Genomic DNA, 25,140 nt, shown 5'->3' on the forward strand with positions numbered 1-25,140 from the left:
AAAATGACTACCTGGAATCTTAGGCATGGCATATCTTCTCTACAAATAATCATTTTTGTATATTAATGCGTTTCATCAGGAAACAGGAAAGATGCTAAAGTTATGTTAAAATAAATCAACATACAATGCATGTAATAGAATGATCACACTCTCCAGTGTTTTCCTGTGTGACACAATGATCATATGTTCCAAGGTCAATGTTTTTCTGTGTGATTGACAGGTGCAGCTTAACACTTGTGTTTACGGTTAACTGGCAACAGACAATGGGTAGAAGGAAAAGTGCTACCCATGACTTAAATTTTAAAACTGATCAAGTTCCAAGTTAAAGAATGGCAGACCTGAAAACATTCGTCTTAAATAACAGACACACAAGTGTTCATCTCTTTTGAATGTTTGTTTCTGATAAGCTCATGTTCTCAAGACTGGAATGAAATGTCACCACTAGCCCATACACACTGCTACTACACAAGAGCCCACTGATCCAGGAAAGTACAGTTATGTAAAATCTTACCATAACAGTAGATGGCCTTTTTCTCATTTTCTTCACATAAGGGATCTTCTGCCAAGGATAGCCCAAATGTCCAGCCAGTATACCAAAGCCTTTAGTTCTTATAAGCATTGTACGTCACATGTATGCTCCCTGCGCAAGGTGTAAGGCATAAATGTGATGCATGAACGCACACATTCACAACAGAAGTCGTCCCAGGCGGAACATAATGCCCTTTAGGGATGACAACATGTGTATCCAAAAGGAGAAAAAGGAAGATGATGACTACCCCCCTCATCCAGGAGGGCAAGAAAAGTACAGAGGGGTTAGGAGGGAGGGAGTGAATACTGCAACACTGAAGAGAAGGACATCTTCGGTTATGGTACGTTTTTACACAACTGTACTATGTCATTCCATATCATTGTTGCAGTATTCTTTATGTAAGGGAGAGTACAAGAGGAAGCCTGGGATGAAGAAGTCAAAAAGGAGCCTTCTACGACCCCCATGCAGGCCATAGCAAAGCCTGCCCTGGCCTTGGAAATAACATCCACCTTGTAATGCTTAGTGAAAGTATGAACAGAGGATCAAGTAGTAGCCTCAAGGATGGAAGTGACATCCAGAATCTTAAATAAAGCACCAGAGGCGGCAACTACCCTAGCAGGATGCACCTTTACCGACAAGGAAAGCCATTTTCCATGAAAACAATAACAAAAATAAATAGCCTTAGAAATCCAGGAGGAGATGGTTTGCTTAGAAACAGCCAAACCCAAAGAAGTGAGATGAAAGGAAACAAAAAGCTGTTCAGATTTGCAAAGAACTTTAGTTTTATACAAACAATATCTTAGCTGTCTTTGCAAATCCAAGGTGTGAAGAACCTTCTCAGTGGCAGACTGCAGAGAAGGGTAGAAGGAAGGATGAACAGACTGATTAAGGGGACAACTCACTGACCACCCTGGGCATAAAAGACGCATTAGTATGAAGAGACACCCTGTCTCTGTGAAAACTAAGAGAGTAGGAACAGCCAAAATAAAGAAAAAGCAGTGTTAGGCGATTAATCCTAAGGTGTTCAACATCCAATGAATCAAAAGTGATAAAAAATACACCAGAACCATGACAAAACAGGGCGGTCCTTAATCCTTTATTAAATACTGATTTGAAACAGGCTAGCATGCAAAAGGAATAACTCTGAATGACTTTAAAGCAGGAAAAGTGTCATGCATAAATGTTGGTTGATCCTGACGGACATTCTACAACTGAGGGGTGTCATACCTAAAAACCCTATCTTTTTTAAGTTAGATATTCTTTTATAACCAAACAGACTTTGTTACAAGGAACAACCAAATAATTCCATGCCCTTTAATACCACTAAAAAGGGGATCTATAAATGTAGTAAGTGCATTTACTGTCCATATATATACATGGCCAAGTCTTTTAAAGTCCTGTACAAGACACCTTGTACATTTGGCAATGGGTACCCAATGTCCAGCATACTATGTAGGAATGACTAATAGGAAGTTAAAAGACACATAGATAAATCATATTTCAGACATTAACAGAAGTGTTACCAATGCTCTCTAAACATATATTGGAAACTAATGTGTCGCATAATTTTAAATCTATGATTTTAAAACCGTTTATAAACCATTACATGGAGGAGACTTGTCACCTGACAGAAAGTGAGGAATTAAAATGGATTTTGAGACAGCTCACACATTGCACCTGGCTTAAATAGAACAGTGACTTTAAAACCTTAATTACATGAACAGATGCATTGAATCACAACACTTTTCCTCCTTTAAAGCTTTTCACAGTTAATCCTTTTGCATACTAGCCTGAAGAAGCCTCCCAGCTAAAGTTTCTAACTTGTGTGTATTTTAAGGATTTTAAAGACTACAAATGTAAAACAAAACAACCAACGGGATAACACACTAGCTGAAGATACAAACTTGTTTTATTACCAAACAAATAAAAGAGGTAAGTGCTTTCACTTTTGCTTCATCAGAACATGTACCAGAGAGAGAAGAGCAGCCTTTACTTATAAGCAATCCAGCTACTTAGCAACCAATCACATGCTACAAGTCACAGTTAAAGGGGAAAGACAAACTGAAAAGTATGTGAAAGTGAAAGCGCTTACCTATTTTGTTTAGTAATAAAACAAGTTTTTATCTTCAGCTAGTGTGTTATCCCCGCTAGTTGTTTTGTTTTACATATGGATTCTGCTTTTCATTGCAGTCTGTGCACGTACATTTAAAATCAGTGTTTAATAAGGGAGCGTGCATTTTAAGGATTTTAAAGACTGAATTTCAAATCAGCGTTTAATAAAGCATAAAGGACTACCCTGTTTTGTCATATTTCCAGTGTATTTTTATCACTTTTGAAAGAAGAAATAGCCATGAGGGCCTGAAGTTCAGACACACTCTTGCCTGAAGTGATAGCCAAAAGAACAACCGTCCAAGAACAAAGTTGTAAGGACGCTGAAGAAGTAGGCTCAAGAGGAGCCCGAGTCAATTCTTCAAGTACAAAACTGAGGTCCCAGGAAGGTGGAACAGGATTCCTGAGAGGCCTGATATGAAAGACCCCTTTAAGAAATTGCTTGACCTCAAATCTAGAGGCCAGAGGAACAGCCAAATGCAGACAAGTAGAAATAACTGACAGGCGATAGTATTAATTGCAGAATATGCCAACCCAGCATGGAGCATATCACACAAATGAGAGAACCAGAGAAACCTCCACAGACAGGGGATCCAGATTGTGAGAGAGGTACCAGGCAGAAAACACTCCCATTTGGATTTATGATTTCCTGGAAGTAGGTTTCCTAGCCTCCTGCAGAACCTGAAGCATGTCCTCAGAAAAGAGAAGCCTGAAAGAGATCAATATCCTATCATCCAGAGCATCAACTGAAAAGTGGACAAGTGAGGATGGATAAGAGATCTCTTATATTCTGTGAAAAGATCCACCGGCGAGGCAACTTTTGGTGACTGACCCTGATCAAGTGAGAAAGAAGGGGGAACCAATGCTGACTGGACCAAAAGGGAGTCACTTGCAAGACTTCAGAGAGTCTCCTACCTAACCTTGTGAAAGACTCATGATAACGAGGAAGGGGAGTGAAGACATACAGAAGCATCCTCTTTCAAGGGAAACACAGGGTGTCCACTTCCAAGCCAGAGGACTTGGTACCCCTGGACCAGAATAGAGTAAGCGGTCTGCTCAAAGTGGAGGCAAAAAGATGTACTTGAATACTTGAAAAATACCTCACCAATGGACAATGTCCAGGAACACATCACTGTGAAGCAGCCATTCATGAGCTTGTGTGCTGGACTTACTCAGGGAGGTCAGCCAACAGATTGTGCTCTGAGGGAATGAAAAATGTAAGCATCCAACTGGGTCTCGGCAGAGGAATCCAAAGCAACCACTGGACTGTCCTGCAGCTTTTACCAGCCTAAAGAGAGACATCCGGAGGAGGATGGACAGCAGCTGGATCACACCTAACTTTTTTTGTCTCTCTTCTTGGCTGATGGCTGGCCAAAGGGATGGGAGGATTCCACCATAGCACCCTGAGCCAGCAACTTAAGACGCTGACTCTCCAGACATATGGACAAGAAGAAGAAATGATTACATATGGTCTTAACGCACAAATGCCTGGCAGATAGAGTACTGCATATGATTGTGGGTAGCACCAAAACAAAAGAGACACTGGTTGTGATGGTCTTTATGGAGAATCTTGCCGCACACACACACAAAAGGTGCTTCACAACAAAAACCAAGTAAGTGACTCTGATGATGTATACAGGTTCCTAGGTGAAAGTTTTAAGTCCTAATGTTTTTAATGGTGAATTATTTTTAATAAATTCAGTTTTCGTGGAGCAGTGGACGTTGTGGTGATTTAACTTATTCGGTTTATGGAGAATTTCCCTCCCATACTGACATTTTCACTTTCTGGATAAGCGCAACAATAATAAGAAAGAGAAGAAACCCCAACAGGGCATTTATCGCAAAACACGGCTTGGCAACCAGTATTGAAGGGCATTCAGACCGATATTCAACAACAGCGTTTGGACTGGAAGGAAAGAAGTTGTGTGTGCGTGTGTCCGTATGTCATCTTTATGCCCTACACCTTGCACAGGGAGCATACACGTGACATATGATGCTTATAAGTATGAAAGGCTTTGGTATACTGACCAGACGTTAGGTTATCCTTGGCAGGAGATCTCTTAGATATAGTATACTGCAAAAGCGATATGGAGGGACATCTAATGATTAATGATCCCTCCACACACAAGGCAAACATCTGTTGGGGGGGGGGATCATCATTAAGGAGAATCATATAAACTACTCAACACCCCCCCTCCCAAGTACTACAAATGAGCTACAGCTCTTCCTGTTAGAACACCTTCCTTCAGTCTCACTGTTGTTTTCCATGTCCTACAAAGCCTCTGCTCTACAATCTCTCATCCCTTTCGTAATTCCTCTTTCAAATCAATGTTGTACAAGATGCATCAGACCTTAAATTGCAATGCTTTATTCTGCCTGCACATTAATGCTCTTGCCTGCATACTGCACTTGACGTCCGTGTTCTGCCTACCTCTCTAGTATCGATACACTGTAAAGTTTACTTATGTTGCCCTTTTGTATCTTACACCCGATCTTAGTCTGAAACAGGTCCTCTTGGGTCAGTGCTCTAACCCAATTAACAGATTTAAACACATAAATAAAATTCCATAGTTTCCCACTGTGATTTTTTTCTGAAGGTGCTGGGGAATTCAGAGAATGACCAGTGAAGATGGTTCTCGAACATCAGCTAATATAAAAAGTTCTCCACATAATGGATGCGGGCAATCCACTTTGTTTAATGGGTCACTTTTGGGGCTGTGTTTTCTAAGATCCTTCTAAATATGAATTTCCTGCATTCTCTAGCTCCCACACTTGGAGCTACACATCTCCCATCAGTGGATGTCATAACCACGCATAGTGAGACAGCAGATTATTCCTAAGCTCCACATTTCAGTCTCATACACTGAATGAGTAGACATTGAAAGACAAGCAAGATTATAAACTCAAATACTTATTTAGCTTACAGACAAACCCCATCTGATGAAATTAGTTGGAGAAGCAGTCTAAACCCAAGGGAAAGCAAGAGGGTAATAAACACCCACTGCAAAGGATATCATCACTGACCTCCTGATATTGCAAGTACATAAACTGAGTGTATCTAATCAGTGAAGCCTTTTGTAGTAGGTCAGTCTTTGTAAGCTTTCAACCAATACCTAAAAATACCTCAGAATGCTAGAAGATGCAGGGATGACTAAGTTAAGGAAATCAAAAGGCACAGCCAAGAAGCACCAATGTGTTAATTAAAGTCCGACTCCTTGACATACGACTCTAGCACTAATGCCTTGTGTAAGTGAGAACTGATAAGTAGGAAATAATTAAGTGGTGATGGCAGAAATGTTGATAATGCAATACATTCATCACTGAAATGTGCAGTGCAAGAAGCCTTGCCTCTGGTGAAGTATCCTTTGGTAGCACTTACCAATGAATGATTAGCAATCCCATTCAATTCAAATTATTATTATACGCTTACAAGCAAGCAGAATGCTAAAAAAATGCAAAAAAAAATAAATAAATACAAAAACCTTGAAAAAACACTTCCTGAACATACAGAGTTAACATATCAACACACCAAAAAAAAAATAATAACAGGTTCATAGGTAGGTTACTAGGCTACCGGCCCTGGGGCCTATACAAGCCTAGCCATAACGATTCCCTGGCTTTTGCTTCCCACAAATATTTACTTTCCCGGACCCCTGTCTAGCAGGGCTACTGATGTGATCCCAGGGGTGAATTTCCTATCTCCCATACAATCGTCAAGGCACTCTGCCTGACATGTATGGGCAGCCTATTCCAGAATATGGCAAGTCTCTGGGTTAGGAACCTATCCCTCCAGCATAATAATAAATAAAATCCTCTGAAACAGGCAGGTCTCTACAGACCTCTAAAAACTCCCCAAAGCAAAACATTACACTGAAACATTAACATTCGAAATTCACATACCAAATAAAAAAAATAATAATATAAAATAAATGAAACTACCCAACCTTAGTTTCTGTTCCTCCTCCCTCCATTCTCTTCCACTGTCTAGCTTAATAATCATCTGCCCCTCTGTCTCTATGCATAACCACTTCATCCCCATACTACTACTACAGTACCTATACTGTATATAACCACTTAGGAATTATGTTCACTGTATTCCTTTCATGACATTGTACCTAATTTTTTGCAGTATGATTTCTGTCATTGTACCCAACTGCTTTCTGTATGATTTATTGTAAAATTTTTTTTGCGGTATGATTTCTGACACTGTACCCAACTGTTTTCTGTATGATTTATTGTAAATGTTCTCTCTCTATTTGTTTAGGTGCAAATGAAAATGTCTTACTGGCTGTACGTTAAATGCAAATACTGACTGCGGAGCTTTTTTCCTCGGGTCTCCACTGCAAACAAACTAATCTCTCAGCTGGACTAACCTGGTTAACAAATGTAAAATAAATAAATAAAAATAAAAAATAAATCCATTGAAACAAACAGGTCTATATGGACCTCCTAAAACTCACCAAAGCAAAAAATTCACTCAAAGCCAGAAAGGTAATAAACTCAACAGACACAAGCCTGAATAGGGAAAGGAATAAATCATCTCATTAGCAATCCCTTTAAATGACAGGGAATGGATAAAGTCATCTGTTAGAAAACAAGTAGCTCCTTAAGGCAGGAGTCACATGTCCAATCAGCAATGCACAAACATATCGGCATCTTACAAGGTGGTCTAGACACTGCCAGTAGCCAGTGCACAGCAGCATGCACAGAGGTAATACCTGAAAAAAATAACAGATGTGGAGTACTAAGTGGCAGGTTAAGAAAGCACAAGAACACCCTCCATGAGGACCCCAGTGGTTGGGTTTTTCTTCTCCATCAGTCAGAGCTTGAAAAACATTTGGAAGAGCACACAGTTCTGGGATGTCCACACATCTACTCTTGACAAACATAGTGTGATGTAAAGCAGCAGATCTATAACTAAGCTTGCCCTATGACCCTGCCCAGTTCTCTATACACTTTTGAGCACATTCCTGGAAATCAAGTGAAAATGAAGATGATTTGACATCTACATTGCAGGCAAGTAAAATGCAATTAACAAAGAAGGCTGGATAGAAGAAACAGTGACGCACAAGGAGATGGAAGAAGCTAGGAAAGAGCCCCTCTCAAAGATAAAATCATACAGTTAGAATGTAAACATTACACTTGACACAAATGACTATCCCTGAAAGGTACAATGGTTTGACTAAACTGTAAGCAGTAAAAGCCCAAAATAAATATAGAGCCCAGGAGTGTTATCTGACCAAAGTACTCTTGACTCCTAGAACTGTAGTCAAGACAATAATGTTGTGTGAAGGTATGCACTGAAGATTAAGTGACCAAAGAACAGATGTCTGCAATGGAGAAGTCTTGAAATATGCATTAGAGGAGGTTATGCCTCTGATGCAAGTAGGCAGCCACAGTCCTGACAGCCGTAACACAACTGGTAACGCATTTGGAAAGCATCAGCTTGGCAAATTGCAAGCCCTTCCATCCTTAGCACAAGGGAGATGAACATATCTCGAAAGGTTGTCCTTCCATAATGTAGTCACAGCTGTAAACCAAAATGAAATGACCCACCAATCATACATCTCATGAGCACCCACAAAACTCACAACACCCCCTGCATGCAGAATCTGTTAAATTCCCAAGAATACACTTAAAATAAATGTATCAGAATCACTTGATGAATGTATGGTAAAACAGAATACTTCTAACGCACTGAATGACAGACAAAACTGAGGGGTTGGCTGCAGCACATTTTAGGGTACAGACAGCCACATCACTCTGCAATAAGCATGAAAGAACACTAATAACTCTGGTATAATATATTACAGAAATATGAAGCAGGCAGAAGCAGCAGCAACACATTAAAAATTACACGACTTCCTCTCAAGCAGTGCAAGACACACATTTTAAAGGTCCAGTACAGTAAATCTAAAAATAATTTAGGCCGGTTTCTGAACTAAACCGATGGTAGGAACTAACATTTCTAATGACCTACAAATGCAAACATTGTTGCAGGTCACTGCAATAGCTAAACAAAACTAACTAACAGAATTGCAACTCAGACAAAATCCAGCTTGAGTGAAGAACAATTCAATTTTAAAGTTTAAAGCAGACTTACTGACACATACAATAAAATAATAGTCCATTGTCCATACTGGCAACCAAACTCTTCTGATGTCCAGATCTTGCCATCTTCATCAACTAAGTAGGGCTTGCTTAGCTATTTCCAGAACTACTGAAGAGTAAATCAGTCCAAGTTCCTGAACACATGCATATGTCTGAGGCAGACTCTCAATCAACAGTGCACAACTAATTTCAGGGGTATCCTCTATTCCAAAATCTGTCTCAAGAAAGAAAACAGAGATGGACAGAGTGATCAGAATCATCATTTTCAAGGAAGACTTCATACTTGTGAAAGACCAGTTTCGGTTCCTAATGCAGCTGCTTTTCTGTTTTAAGAAATCTGCTTGGCCTGCTGTTTCTGTTCTATGTGGGAGATAGACAAAAATAATCTAGGCTGCACATTTCACATTTTTTCACTGGTTAATTTGCTTCTCGACTGATACTTAAACACACATGGAAATTCTGGGTCTTTGTCATTTCCATCAAGCCTCCACGCCTGCAAAAACTTCAAGCACTGTAGGTGACTCCCTGCCAGTTATTTTCCTACATGCCTTCCCATTCCTTGATCTGCTTTTTAAACTTGGTGATTTTAAAAGACAACAATGGGATATTAAAGCAGATTGCTCAACCTGCTGTCTCCTTTAGTCCCTATTCAGTGATACAGCCTCAAAAAAATCACCCATGCAGCTTTAAAAACGAATCCACTCAACTGTTTTCCCTGTTAGGCTTCCTACCTTTTCGTACTGTTTTACTTTCACTTTGAAAACCAAGTTAAAAAACATCTAGCTGGCTCTGAAATGATGATGTCACATCTGCCAGAGCTCTTGCTCTAGCAGCTGGGACATTTCTTCCTCCAAAGTGATGTAATCCCCGCCTGAATGGAATGCTGTATAGAAGAGCCAGTGGACATCCCACATTGTGATGTCAGAGCTGCCTTGTCCAGCCCACTCTTAACCTAGCAACAATGTGAAACTATAATCTCACTTTTCTGAAGAGCCCTACCAATATGTAACAAAGTACAGGCAGAAGCACAGTAACAGCTGCAAAAACTAAGAGCATAATTTGCAATGAACATGCAAAGACATTAATTGCATGTTTTTACATAAGAAGCAGATGTCTGTCACAATTAATCAACAACACTACATCAGATTACAAGTATGCAATACTATAATTTTCTTAAATTACCACTTAAAAAATCATATGGGTGCTGTCATGCAAGTCTGTCACCAAAAATAACACAACGGCAGATAACTGCAGCAAAACTCAAGTGAATCCTGTAGATAACGAAGTGTAACAAAACCACTAAATCTTCTTTTATGCAGGGTGGCAAGCCCCCCACACCCCCTCTACTTTTATATTCTCACTCCGAGGTCATACTACAGTGGAGAAAAGGGAATTCTCCCTTAACCGCACCGTAGTGTGACCGACTCTCTTGCAAATATGAACGGCAGTCTTGTTACACTTCGTTATCTACTTACAACGCATAAGTAAAGCCTTTGTAAACTGAATTCTGTGTTTATTATGTCTTTGTTAGCACGAGTGTTGAGCTTTGTACATGGGATATGTGTTTTGTGCTTACGCTACAGGATTCACTTGAGTTTTGCTGCAGTTATCTGCCGTTGTGTTATTTTCGGTGATTAGTGAGTCGGTGAAATATGTTTTCGTTTTACTGTGTATTCGGTGGTTAGTGTTCGGTTAATAGCAGTTTGGTGATTTATGCATTCGAGCATAACTACTAGATCCATATATATATATATATATATATATATATATATATATATATATATATATATATATATGTGTGTGTGTGTGTGTGTGTGTGTGTGCGATACCTATCAATCTCTTAGAGCAAGAAATCTGGACAAAGCCATAAATAAAAGTGGGACAAAGGCCCCCAAATACGGACAATTTTTAAATATTGCTCTTACAATCATAGAAAATTGATAGAATAACAGGTTTTACATTAGGATGAATTTTCTGAATGGTATGAAGTCTGAAATTCAAATGACCATCATTATTTTTTAACTTCAATCTTAAATAATTTGCCACTAATTTGCCAAAAAAACAATTTTATGAAAAATGGACCAAAAATATGTAGCAAAAATCTGGACATTCTGCGAAAATCACTGGAAATCACAGCACAAACTACTTTCTCCCATAAGGCTTCTAAGTGTGACTCTAACTAAGCAGTCACCTGACTAATTACTGGGAAAAACTACTCGTGTACCAATACACTTGCCCAACGCTTTCTGGAATTCATTAATTCCAATGCCCTGGACCAGCTTGTTCTTACCCCCACTAGAGGTAGCAACATACTTGACCTGGTCATTACTAACATGGGCGACCGTCGCTCCACACCAATAGTCAACTCATCCCTGGTTAAATCTGACCACAAAGTAATCACCTTGGAAATCCACATCCCTCCCAACCCACCCACAAAGGTATCCACCATGACAAGCTTCTCCAAAGCTAACTTTGGGCTCCTAAAAACACAGGTGGCTAACTTCACGGCACTCGTGCAAATGCCGAATAGTTGCATGGCCGCTGAATCATACACCAATGCACTTTACGAACACGTACACAGATGCATGTATCTCACCATACCCAATAGAACCAAGGCACTCTCCTCCAAAAAAGGAAGACAATCTGGTTATCCCCTGCCATAAACAAACTCTACAACAGCAGGAGGAAACTGATGCAAAATAAGGTGAAGTCCCAAGACTGGAAAACCCCCCTTATCAGCCTTAACAAAAGGTTAAGATCCCTCATCAAATCCTCTAAAGCTAGCTATGAAAACAGTCTTGCAGAAGATAGTAAAGACAACCACAAGGCCTTCTATAGTTATGTAAAGAATCTCCATGGCAATACCCAGATTTTCTCTGAGCTACTGCACAGTGCTACCTGCTATACTGAGCCAACAGATATTGCCAATATACTGGCCGACAGATTCAGTGCTAATTTTACCCCCCCAAAGGACCAATCACAATACCATTAGATTGCCAGGCATCAAGTATTACTGCTGGACAGGTTAAAACAGCACCGTCCAAGGCCAAGAACACAGCTTCTATGGGACCTGACAATATCCCTGGCTGTGTTCTACATGAACTACAGAGTGAACTGGCACCTCACCTGCGTGCCCTGTTCAATCACAGCCTTACCTCAGGCTTTGTCCCTACCGAATGGCGCACTGCTACAGTCATCCCTCTCCACAAAGGAGGAGCGACTACAGACCCTGGGAACTACTGCCCCATTAGCATAACGAGTCTGATATGCAAAAAGTACAGTTTTGTACCTACCATAAATGTAGATGTTCGAGTGGTAATACAGCTGCAGTCATAACAGAAGGGTTTTCCTGCCGTCAGGCGGGTCCTCGGTCGGCCGAATTCCAAAGTCTAGGTCCGGCGTCGGTTGTCGTTGCTTCTTCCCTGACGTCAGTGCAACAGGGGTATAAAAGAACCAGCCGACGCCATTTTCTTCAGTTTTTCTTGCCCCAGATGCCAGGTGCCCCCAGACGGAAGGCAATACATAAATCTATGCAATAATGCAATGCAATATGATCAAAAAACAGTAGTTGCAAGCAAATACACCATAAATGAATACCCCAATAAGGTTGTATGAGGAGGTGTTAGCCAATAGGCCTGTCCCAAGAGGGGAAGGAGGGAGGGAAACCTGGACTGCAGCTGTATTAAGCACTCGGACATCTACATTTATGGTAGGTACAAAACTGTACTATGTTCATCGTCATAACAGATGGGTAGAATCCCAAAGCTAAAAAAGGGGTGGTAGGCACTAGGTGGAACTAGGAGGAGACAGGATGCCCTGCAAGACTGCAGTGGCAAAGCCTGCTCTAGTTTTGGAGTATAAAGGTAGGTGGTAGTGCTTTGAGAAGGTATGCACAGAACTCCAAGTGGCTGCTTCCAAAATATCTTTGGTAGGAACTCCTCTGAGGAAAGCTGCAGAGGTAGCTGTGGCCCTTGTGGAGTGAGATCTGATGCCTGCAGGCACAGTTTTACCATGAAAAGAGTAACAAAAGCGTATGCAGTGGGCTATCCATTTTGAGATTGTCTGCTTGGAAATTGGCTTCCCTTGAGCTCCTATAGCATAGGACACAAAGAGTTGTTCTGATTTTCTGAAAGGCTTTGTTCTGTCCAAATAATAACGCAGCTGTCTGTGGATGTCCAAGGAATGTAGTAGCCTCTCCCCTTTGTTTTGAGGATTAGGGTAAAAGGTAGGTAAGTGGATAGCCTGATTCAAAGCTACCCTGGATACCACCTTTGGCATAAAGGACGGATTGGTTCGTAAGGAAACTCTGTCCTGATGGAAAATGATGAAAGGCTGCACAGCCATGAGGGCTTGTAGTTCCGATACGCTGCGAGCTGAGGTGATCGCCAGAAGGAAGGCTGTTTTCCAGGACAAATATTGCAAATCTGTTGAGGCAGCTGGCTCAAAAGGAGGCAAGGTCAGCTTTTCTAGAATGAAATTGAGGTCCCAAGCAGGTATTGGTTGTTTCCTTGGGGGTTTTATATTCTTAGCCCCTCTGAGGAACTGTCTTAAGAGGGTGTGAGAGAATAAAGGAGGATCAGTGTTATAGTCTGCAGAAATGGCTGAGGAATGGATTTTGATGGAGGAGAATGAAAGTCCACTGCTTAGCAGCTCAGCTAGATACTGTAATATGTGAGGTAAATTCAGTATTCCAGGATTCTGGCCCTTTTTCTTATTCCAGGCACAAAACCGTTTCCATTTTGCGGAGTAAGCTTTTCTAGTAGATGGCCTTCTGGCCTCCAAAATGACATCCTGCACCTCCTTGGAGAGTAGGGTCTGTTGTGAAGTTAAGGAATCTTCCATGCGGCCAGATTGAGTGTTTTTAGCTGACTGTGAAGAGTTTTGAAGCTGTGCTGAGTCAGAAGAAGAGGCAATAGAGGTAGGGTCCATGGTGGGGAATGCGTCAGGCTCCTCAGGAGTGGGTACCAGTGCTGTCTTGGCCAGTCTGGAGCAATGAGAATCATCTTTGGTCTGTCTGCTCTGCTTTTTAATAGAACTTTGGGCAGCAGAGGAAGAGGTGGAAAGGCATAAACTGTCATTGTTGCCCAACTGAAAGAGAGCGCGTCCACTCTCCAGGCCTGTGGATGATAAGTCCTTGTGCAGAACTTTGTCAATTGGTGATTTTTGTGGGAGGCAAAGAGATCTATGTCTGGCCTTCCCCATGCTTGAATTATCTCTGTAAAAACTTGAGGATGCAACTTCCATTCGTGTGGATCTGTCATATTTCTGCTTAGGTTGTCTGCCAGCGTGTTTTCCTTGCCTGGCAAGTACTGTGCTTGAAGTTCGATTTGTAATTCTGGAGCCATGTTCCAAAGTGACATGGCCAGCCTGCATAGGGGGTATGAATGGGTTCCTCCCTGTTTGTTTATGTACCACATTGTTGTAGTGTTGTCTGTCCTTATCAATAGTTGACCTGGATGCAGAAGGTCTTTGAAAGCTATAATAGCATTTATTACTGCTAGCATTTCCTTTTGATTGATGTGTAGGTGCTTTTTTTTTTGGGACCATTTGACCTGAATGCACCGATCTGTCATGTGCGCCCCCCAGGCGTAGTCCGAGGTGTCTGTTGTGATGACTTGATTTGCTTGAGGCTTGCAGAATGGGAGACCTGTGTTTCTTTGGCATGCTTGAGCCCACCACAGAAATTCCTTTTGAAGACATGGAATCAGTGGTATTATTGTTTCCAAACTGTGGCTGTGTTGAGACCATAGGTTTTTCAGGTACCAGTGAAGTTTCCTCATATGCAGCTTTGCACATGGGATTAGTAGGATGCAAGATGCCGTGAATGCCAGAGCCTGCAGGATTTTCCTTGCAGTCAGCCTGGTGAAATTTGCTAGTTTTCTGAAGTACTGAGTTAGTTGCCCCTGTTTCTCTGGCGTGAGGTAGGCCATCTGGGTGTTTGTGTCCAAGTTGGCACCCAGGAAAATTATTTTTTGAGAGGGTATTAGCCTTGATTTCTTTTTGTTGACTGTGTATCCCAGAGAATTCAATAACATTATTACAAAAGCCAGATGTTTCAGAAGTATGTGCTTGCTGTCCACTTGGATCAGGCAGTCGTCCAAATATGGGTATATTTGTATCCCTTGAAGTCTGCAGTAGGCAATTACTGATGCCAGGCATTTCATGAATACTCTGGGTGCAGTAGATAAGCCAAAGGGCAATGCAGAGACTTGATAATGGGTTGAACCTGCAAGAAATCTGAGGTATCTTCTGCAATCTTGTCTGATTGGGACATGCAGGTACGCCTCCTTGAGGTCCAATGTTACCAGCCAAGACTCCTTGCCCAGCATGGGAAGAAGCTGCTGTAATTGTGAGCATCTTGAATTTTGGCACGAGTAAAAATGTGTTTAGGATGGATAGGTCCAAAATAGGTCTCCAATCTTTTCCCTTCCTTGGTACCAGGAATAGTCTGGAATAAAAACCTTGACCTTGTTCTTGTGTAGGGACCTCTTGAATAGCTTTCATGTCCACGACATCTGAAATGTGTCTTTGTGCCTCTGCCCTTTGATTGTGTGGCAGGTTTGGCATGCCTCTCATTTTTGGAAGGGTATGAAAATGGAATCTGTAGCCTCTGTTTATAATGTCCAGGATCCATTTGTCCTTTGTGACAATATGCCAATTTTTCGAAAATAATGCCAGTTTTCTGCCTAAAGGTGCTGCCATTTGAGCCTTGCTCGGCATGCAAAGGGGAAAGTCATTGGGTTTGCTTTCTGAATGGCTGTGAACTATCCTCACCACCTCTTTGTGTAGGAGCTTGCCACTGTCTGCCTCTAAACGATCCTTGAGATTGCCCTCTGCCCCTCGGGTGCCTGTTGGGGTCTGTCCGTGGCTGGAAAGGACCAATTTTTGGAAGGCCAATTTCTACTGAAACGTGGAGGTTGTACCTGTAGGAAATCTTTCACTGTTTGCATTGATTTAGCCTTTTCCTCCATTGTCTTTAATACCTCCTCAGCTTTAACTCCAAATAATACATCTTTTTGTAGAGGGGCATCTAGTAATTTAGCTTTGACATGATCTGGTAAGGTTTGCTCCTTCAGCCAGGCATGTCTACGTATGACTGATCCTGTAACAGCAGCTCTACAAGAGGCCTCTAGAGCATCAAAACCACATTGCAAGGTATGTTTAACCACTTGTTCGGCACTATGCATCAAATCCTGCAACTCCTTCAAGTCTGGTTGTTCAGGTTGTGACATTTTGCTTCTCAACTGTGATAACAGAAACTGTTGGTACTTTAACATATGGAACTGGCAGTTGAATGCCCTCATGGTTAAGGTGGCCGAGGTGTAAACCTTTTTTCCCCACCTTTCTAAAGCTCTGGAATCTCTCTCTGAAGGTAATGGATTTTTAGCAGTGGAGGCCTTAATTCCCTTGGGGCCCTGTGAGATAGTTTCTGGGTCAGCCGCATGGCTTTTGTATAAGAATTGGTGAGAGTCAGGAACCCGGTAGTACCTGTCAGGCTTGACTGGGGCTGGAGGTAGAGAGTCTGGGTTAAGGCAGGCCTCCGAATACACATCATCTAGAATGTCTAAGACAGGAGGTATATAGCCAGAGGCCTGTGCTGAGGGAGCAAAAGAAAATCCCTAAGCCTTTTCTTGGAGTCTGAGTACTCTTGGCCTTCCCAGTGGAAGTGTTCCCTCAAGGTATGCAAGGTTTCCCCAAAAGAGTAATCCTCAGGGGGGGGGGGGGGACAGAGGGAATGGACTCCTCTGCATCAGAATCTTCAAAAGGGGAGTATGAATGTTCCTGTTCATCAGAGTGCTCTGAAATAATGGAGGCCTGGTCCGAAGAGGGGGATTCTTCCTCCACTCTGGGCCTTTTGTCCGGGGGGGGATGAGAACCCCTGATAAGAGTAATCAAATCCTCAGCCATTTTGAGCATCTGTTTTTTAGGCATGGGGCCTAGAGAAGGGCCCTGTGGAGCTTGTCTCATAGAATGCATGGCTGCTTTAGACTTAGTGAAAGCCTTGATGGAAAAAGAAGAGGAAGGCCTGAAGACACCTTGAGAGGTGGCAGACCTGTCTAAACTCTGAGTTTCACTGCCTAGAGTGGCTTCGGTATCGGTAGTCGGGGTGTGGGCCGAGGAGCCTGCGACCTCGGGTACAGTAGACACCACCAATGAAGTGTCGTTGGTAGTCAGGGGCTGCGTAAGCGCCTCACTGAGAACCGGACCACCTGTAGTCGGCTTTGGCATGGTGTCGGTAGAAGCCGCGGACCTCAAATGTCGGTTCTTATCTTGGCGTCTTTTACTCAAAACTGGAGTCGGAGTATCCGACGACATAATGTAATTAAATTTTTTGCCAAAATAATGTTGGGCGAACTCCGCCCGATGCTTAATGGTGCGTCTGTTGAATGTAGCACAAAAACGACAGGCCGAGACGTCGTGGTCTGGGCCTAAGCAAGGAATGCAGAGGGAATGAAAATCCTTATGCGGTATTTGCTTCCCACAAGAAATACAATTATTAACTTTGTCTGACATCGGTCTGAGGCAATAAAAGTTTCCCCAACGGGGTACTTAGCTTTCAAGAAGACTTCGGTTGCAAAATTTTCGTAATCTCAGGAGCTGGCCGACCGGCACTTGGGAACTGCTTCTGCTTCGGGCACCGCACGGCAAGAAAGACTGAAGAAAATGGCGTCGGCTGGTTCTTTTATACCCCTGTCGCACTGACGTCAGGGAAGAAGCGACAACAACCGACGCCGGACCTAGACTTTGGAATTCGGCCGACTGAGGACCCACCTGACGGCAGGAGAACCCTTCTGTTATGACTGCAGCTGTATGCACGATGAACATCTATGGAATGCATCATCATGGACATAATAAACAGGGATATAGGGAATCTCCAAACTCTGGATCCTACACAGTTTGGTTTTGTGAAGGGTAGATCATGCCTAATCAACTTCTTTGAGTCAGTCACCAGAGCTGTGGATGAAGGCACGGTGGTTCATACAGCCTACCTTGATCTAGCCAAGGCCTTTGATACCATTCCCCACTCAGGAATCATAGAAAAACTCACTAAGCTAGGCATCAACCCCTATATCACTAGGTGAGTTGCAAACTGGCTCACAGATAGAACTCACAGTGTGAAAGTAGCTGATTCCAAGTCAGACTGCCGGACCAGTCACGAGTGGAGTCCTACAGGGTTTGGTCCTGGGTCCGCTCTTGTTTGGCAGTCTGAAGTCCAGGTCAACAAGAAGGGACTCTAGCTCTAACACAGTTTGCAGACCATTGCAAGCTGGGAGCTATTATTAACTCCCCAAGTGATGTTGACATCCTACAGAAAGGCCTCAATGAGACCAACGCCTGGTGTCAGAACCATGGCTTAAGCTCAATGCCAAAAAATGTGTCGGCATCCCCCTTGGGGAAAACCCGGTTCCCTTGAATTACCAACACTGATGGTAGACCACTGAACACAGAAGGCGTTATAAGAGATCTGGGAACACAGGTCGACAGCCACTCTCTTTTGACCACCACGTTGCCACTGTGATCAGAAAGTCCTTCTATGTGGCACATCTCATTACCAAGGGTTTTGCATCCAGGAAGAAAGAGGTCATTGTCTCCCTCTACTCTACCCTCATTAGGCCAGTCATAGAGTACAATGCCCCATTTGGCATGTACCACACTAGACACCTGCAACAACTGGAGAGGCCACAAAAGTACCTCACAAAGAGGATCCTAGGTCTTAAACACTTATCCTATATGGACAGACTCAAAAAAACTCCAACTATTCACGGTCTCATATCACCTACTTAGAGGCGATCTCTGCTTGATTTACAAAGCCATGTCTGACCCAGCTCTGTTAGAAATGCTACATCTAAAGAAATCCCAATCCAGCCGCACCACATGCTCCAGAGACCTCAACCCTCATACCACAATCAACAGAACATTCTGGAGGGACAGGTTCATAACCCAGAGACTGCCCATGCTATGGAATAGACTTCCCATATATGTCAAGCAGAGCACCTCACTGGGCCTCTTCAAGAGAAATCTTGACGAGTGGATGAGAAATAGAAAATTCACCCCGGGGATCACTCTAGTGGCTCTACTCGACAGAGGCACTAGGAACTAATGTCGAGTGGCACGATGCCAGGGTAATCCTATGGGCTAGGCTTGTAATGGCTCCAGGGCCATTAGGCTAGTACACACCTATGAACCTATGCTTTCAGCAACAGACTCTGAATATGACTTTGGTGATGTGCCTAACTCTTTATGAAAGGAGGGGAGAAAGTACAAATATCAAACAAATGACCGAACACCATCTTAGCAGCAGATGAAATGTGCACGAAAATTTACTTGTAAATCTGTGGGAAGAAATCGCCAGGGAATTGCTATGGCTATGCTTGTATAGGCCCTAGGGCCAACAGCCTAGTACCAACCTATGAACCTAGGATGATGACTTCTCTAGACTACAACTTGGTGTATTAAATAAAGGTTTGAATTTAGTATCTTCTTGTTAGACATCTGAACTTACTATAGTTAAGGCGGCAGAACACTTAGTCTGGAATACAGGATCAATACTAGGGAAATTTCTGCTACTGTTCATTTGAATGATTTCAAATTTGAAGCATCTGCTTTTCAACCTCCAGCCCATAGTTAAACAATTTGGGAAAACACTCAAAGGAACTGCAAGCAAATCAGGACACAATTTTAGACATTAATCTAACATAGAACTTAATGAAAAGGTAGCATTAAAAACTGACTAACAATCGTAACACAGTGGTTACTAAGGCAGATAAGGGTGGGGCTGCTGACGTCTGTAAATCAGAGCAATATTTTCAGGAAGGACTACGCCAACTATAAGAAAATGCATTTTGATACAGTGGTGGATTTTAAGAGAGTTATTAATACTTGGTTGAATGAGAATGCACGGGATATCAAAATGGATAGAATGCTTAACAACTTCTCTGCTGATTCACCTAAGCCACAAGCATTTTATATGTTACCCAAAATCTGTAAATATGTGGATAATCCATCTGATTATCCTGCAGTGTCAGGACAAAGGTATTTAACCCAAACCATTACCAAAGTTCCATCTCATGTCCTTATTAACAAATGTATGTTACTTTGAGAATTAAAGATACTTTTTAACAATTGATCAATGAACTTTACACTAAGAATATGACTTGTATTTGTACAATGGCTTGTAAAAATAGTATACACTACTATCCCACATCAGGGTGGGATTAAGACAGTAAAATTCTGAGTAGACAGTACTAAGTTATACGATGAGCATTTTGCAGATTTCTTCAGTGAATGCTAGCCTTTGTGCATGAATTTAACCTTCTTTATTCGAGAGGAGAATGTTACCCCCAGACAAAGGGAAAATCAATGGTGGCTACTTTTGCACCAACTTATGCCGATTTCTTCATGGGCTTTTTGGATCAAGAATGAATTTATGATTGCACTAAAAATAAGTTCATACAACATGACACATGACATAGGTTTTTAGACGATGTATGTGTTTTCTGGGAAGGGGATGTGTCACAGTTGAGTCTGTGCAATATTTGAAAGCAAAAGAATGCAACATAAAATTTGCTGCACAAAATAACTTATATACAATTATTTACTTAGATGTTGCTGTCAAAATTATTGGACGGCTTAGTATACAAGAAATATTTTACATGGAATTTGTTACTTAATACCAGCTGTCACCCAAACACATCAAGAAAAATAAAAAAAAATGACAATAATGCACTTTTTAGACACACACTACAGTATAAACGGTACTCTTAAGTTTTTGTTTTTTGTTTCTGAGTGCGTTCCCACCCAAATCAGGGGAGGCCCATGGGAACTGAAATCAGAATATAGATAACTGATTTGGCAGCTGTGGCTCACTGCAGGGCAGTTTCATGGGTTAAATGACATCACATCTATTAAAAGTATGTTAAAATTATGAGCTGCCAAATTACAAACTTCATCAAATAGGGAATTTCTATTGCACTGTCTGTGTTTTCTACAAATACCTACCTGTTTTTGATTAAGTTTCTTTGAAAGAAGGGATGTTAACAAAAAACTAAAACATTTCTTTCTATTAGAATGTTAAATTTATAATTAAATTGTTTTATACTTTAACTGAATTTTTATTTATTTTTCATCTTATTGGGCAACTGCACTTTAAACTTAGGTAATGGTTTAATCGTGCGGCTAATAAATGGGTTAGTTAAACTTGTGTCATATTATAAAAGCAGTTCTGACGAATTCCTAATTTTTTGGATGAAAGCATTTAACTCTGATAAAGTTTTTTGTTTCACTAACTTGTGGAATTCTTTAGAGTTGGGTTATGTGGCTTGTTCACTGGTGCATTTTGTTTTAGAACATCATGAAATAATGTACCCAAAATCTCAATATACAAGACTAAAAAGATTTTATAACAATTCTGAACACTTTGAAAAGAACACCATAACTTAGCAAATAACTTGAAGATTACAGGGTATAATAAAAGAACTACTGCCATTTGAATACAGACCTAGACACCCCACTGGTAGACATACACTGGTACATACTAAAGAATGATAATTTGTGGGTGCAATTCCAGACAAATGCATGTTTAGTTTTCCTTGTGGAAGAACCCCTGGTGAACAGCTGTACTGGTAGAAGAATCCCTTGGTTAAAACACAAAAACAATATTTATTGGGAAATACATATATCCATCTCTCTCTCTCTCTCTCTATATATATATATATATATATATATATATATATATATATATATATATACGGGTCTACTTCACCCTGTCGAAGGCAAACAACAATATCGAAGCTGATATTGTCGGCACCAAAATGTCGAAAGTAAAATTCATTGAGCGTGTAAACGGAAATCTCCGTAAGGGGAGATTTCTGTTTACTGCAATGTAGTGCGATCTCGGAGTTTGGTATATTTAAGTAGTGGGGGGTGTGGGGGGTGCAGGGGGGCTTGGCCCCCTGCATAGAGCAATTTGTGTTGTGTTTGCGTGTTTTTTTTTTTTTTTTTTGTGTGTGTTTGATGTTCGGGGGTTTCGACATTTTCGCGTCGATTATTACGCTGTGAGTTTTCGACAGCGTAATATAAATGCTATATTTTTTATATATATATATATATATATATATATATATATATATATATGTATATATATATATATATATGTATATATAGGCGCACTTTATAAGCTCGAAATACTGTCAAAATCTCGAATGCCGGAGTTTTTGAATTAGCGGTTCTGGTGTTGCACTGTGTTCATGGATTCAGGTAAGTGTTTATGTTTAAGGGTGGTGGGGTAGGGGTTGTAGTGTGTGTTGTTACTGTGATGTGTGTGTGCGAGAGGAATGTAATTTGTGTGGTGGTGTTTTGTGTGTGTGTGTATGCAGTGCGACCTTGGAGTTAGAATATTTAAGTATGGGGGTGTGCAGGGGGGGCTTGCCCCCTGCATATCATAAGGTTAGGTGTGTGTGCTTGCTTAGTTGTGTGCGTGTGTGTTGTACTGGTGTTTGAAAGTGTTGGGAGTTTGAATTTCATGGTTTTGTTGTTTCGGGATTTAGGCTTTCGCGGTTTTGTGGTTTCGGGTTTTTGGATTTTCTACTTTATGGGCTCGAGATTCTGAAATTTGAGATTTCAAAATTTCGAGCTTATAAAGTGAATCCATATATATATATATATATATATATATATATATATATATATATATATATATATATATATATATAGATATATATGGGTCTACTTTTCTTTATCGAAATTTCACAATCTCGAAAAAAAAGTAAAACCCCACTGCTGCGAAAGTGCACTACATCGAAAGTGCACTTTCGCAAAAGTCGATTCACCAAATTGGGGGGAAAAATTAAAAAAAACTATTGCAAACACTATTTTACAGGGGGGCAAGCCTCCCTGCACCCCCCTACTTAAATATAGTAACTCTGAGATCACACTACAGTAGGGAAAAGGACATATTTCCTTATCTCCACCGTAACGTGTATATATATATATGGATACAGGACGTTTGCTCGAATGAGCAAACATCTGAATCCATAATAACTGAACACACTTTAACGAAAGTGCTTTTATCAAAAAATCTCTTTCGTTAAAGTATGTTAAAAAAAATACACTACATTAACATTTTAGCAGGGGGTCTTTGCCCCACCCCCGCACCCCCATGTCAGGGGGGGCTGTGCCTCCCACCCCCACCCACTTAAATATTCTCCCTCCGAGACCGCACTACAGTGGGTAAAAGGGAAATTTTCCTTACCCACACCGTAGTACAGCCTCGGCAACAAGCATACTTACGTCAAAGTGCTTCTTCGGTGAAAAGCACTTTCACTTAAGTATGCCCGGCCATTTGGGTTTCGGTCATTTGCTCATTCGAGCAAACGTCCGGAACCCATATATATATATATATATATATATATATATATATATATATATATACACACACACACACACACACACACACACACACACACACACACACACACACGCACGCACGCAGTTACAACTCTTGTCAAAACTATGTCTAATGCTAGTATGTTTGCAGAACCAGACACTCACTATTGTAAATGCCAATAAAATGTTTGAAATTAGATAAGATATTAGTTGCCACACTGAATGATAGTATGCATGGTGGTATGCTCATGTATAGGTCCATAGGTTCATACTAGGCTATCTACCCTAGGGCATTTATAAGCCTAGCCAGAATGTGTTTGGCTTTCGCCACCCATTTTAAACCTATTTTGCTATGCCCTTTTTCGAGGTTAGTATACTGTGCCTTTGTCTAACAGTGACACAGAAGTGATATCCGGGGTAAACCTATGATCTCCCATCCACTCATCAAGATTCCTCTTGAACAGAGTCAATGAGGGACTCTGCCTAACCTGGACTGGGATTTTATTCCAGAGTGAAGGGAGCCTCTGGGTTATGAATCTGTCCCTCCAGCATATCCTATTTATTTCAGTGCTGAGGTTCAAGTCTCTCGAGCGCATAAGCTCGATGGGATTTGGATTTTCTGAGGTGCAGCATGTCCATTAATTCCGGGTTGGACATGGCTTTATACGTCAGGCACAGATCGCCTCTGAACAGGCGGTATGCCACTGAGTAGAGCTGGAGTTTCTTTAACCGGGCAGCATATGGCATCTGTTTGAGCCCTTTGATCCTCTTGGTGAGGTACTTTTGGGGTCTTTCCAGTTGCTGCAGGTGTCTGGTAAGGTACATCCCAAAAGGGGCATTGTACTCAATTATGGGCCTGATGAGAGATGAATAAAGAGGCACGATGACCTCCCCGATCTACATGTGAATCACTCCATGATTAGGTGGGCTATATAAAATGTTTTTCTAACCACTTTGGCCATGTGGTTGTCAAATGAGAGATTGCTATCAACTTGGGTCCCCAGGTCCCTAATTACTTCTTCTGTACTTAATGGATTACCACCGACAGACAACATAAATCTCACTGGCACCACTGCATACACAAAAAAGAATAAAGATTGATTTTGACTGTAAGTGCTTTATAGAAACCAGGTCTAAATGAAGTGCCATGAGTTAAGTGTACCACTAAATGCCACTATTTGCATGGTAATATGATTCGTACTTTTGACATTGCTATTTGTCATACACTTCACTAGATGTCATTATTGTTTTAATTACAAGTTTTGCTTACAAAAATTATATATAAAGTTACAACTTTTAATAGTAATGTTTAGTATTTATGCCATCAAAAACAGCTGTACAGTCACTGCTGAATTTTTTGCTTTGAGAGTGTTATTGAATACAGCTATATATATTGTGAAAAATGAAAGTTATAAGTTTGTTCAGCTCCTGTGTGATTTAGATTTAAACAAGTTACCACAAATTATGCACACTAGTAGATGCCATGATTACTGTGGGGATAGGTTTGTTCCTTTTGGTACTGCTACTAGTCACATACATGACTGTAGTTAAAGCTATATACATAATGACATTTATAACACGTTTGTTCAAATTCTTGTCATGTAACTGCTTGACTTGGATTTAAATAAGCAGGTGACTATGTTTAGTTACATTCACAGAGACATTATGGGTGAAACTGGTCTGTGCTTTGATTTCAAGTGGTTTTCATTGGTTCCAATAAAGTAGACAGATTTACTGTGTCTACATTTTTTGACTGCTGGAATAATAATGGTGATAAACTGTGTGTGCGTGTATGTATCTCTTGCTCTCTCGCTATATATATATATATATACACACACACACACACACACACATATGTGTATGTGTATATATATATCTATATATCTATATATATATATATATATATATATATATATATCTATGCATATCTCTCTCTCTCTATATATATATATATATATATATATATATATATATATATATATATATATAGCTATATCTGTATCTAT

At 40.9% G+C, this 25,140-nt stretch overlaps 1 protein-coding gene across 2 annotated transcripts in view; it reads right to left on the reverse strand.

The window, feature by feature from the left end:
- The window catches only part of MROH1 (maestro heat like repeat family member 1), a 2,449,684-nt gene that overhangs the window by 11,395 nt on the left and 2,413,149 nt on the right, over positions 1-25,140 (reverse strand). The window lies entirely within an intron of this gene.

The sequence above is a fragment of the Protopterus annectens genome, chromosome 3.part1 (assembly GCF_019279795.1).
Source record: "Protopterus annectens isolate FY-2018-M chromosome 3.part1, PAN1.0, whole genome shotgun sequence".
NCBI lineage: Eukaryota > Metazoa > Chordata > Ceratodontiformes > Protopteridae > Protopterus > Protopterus annectens.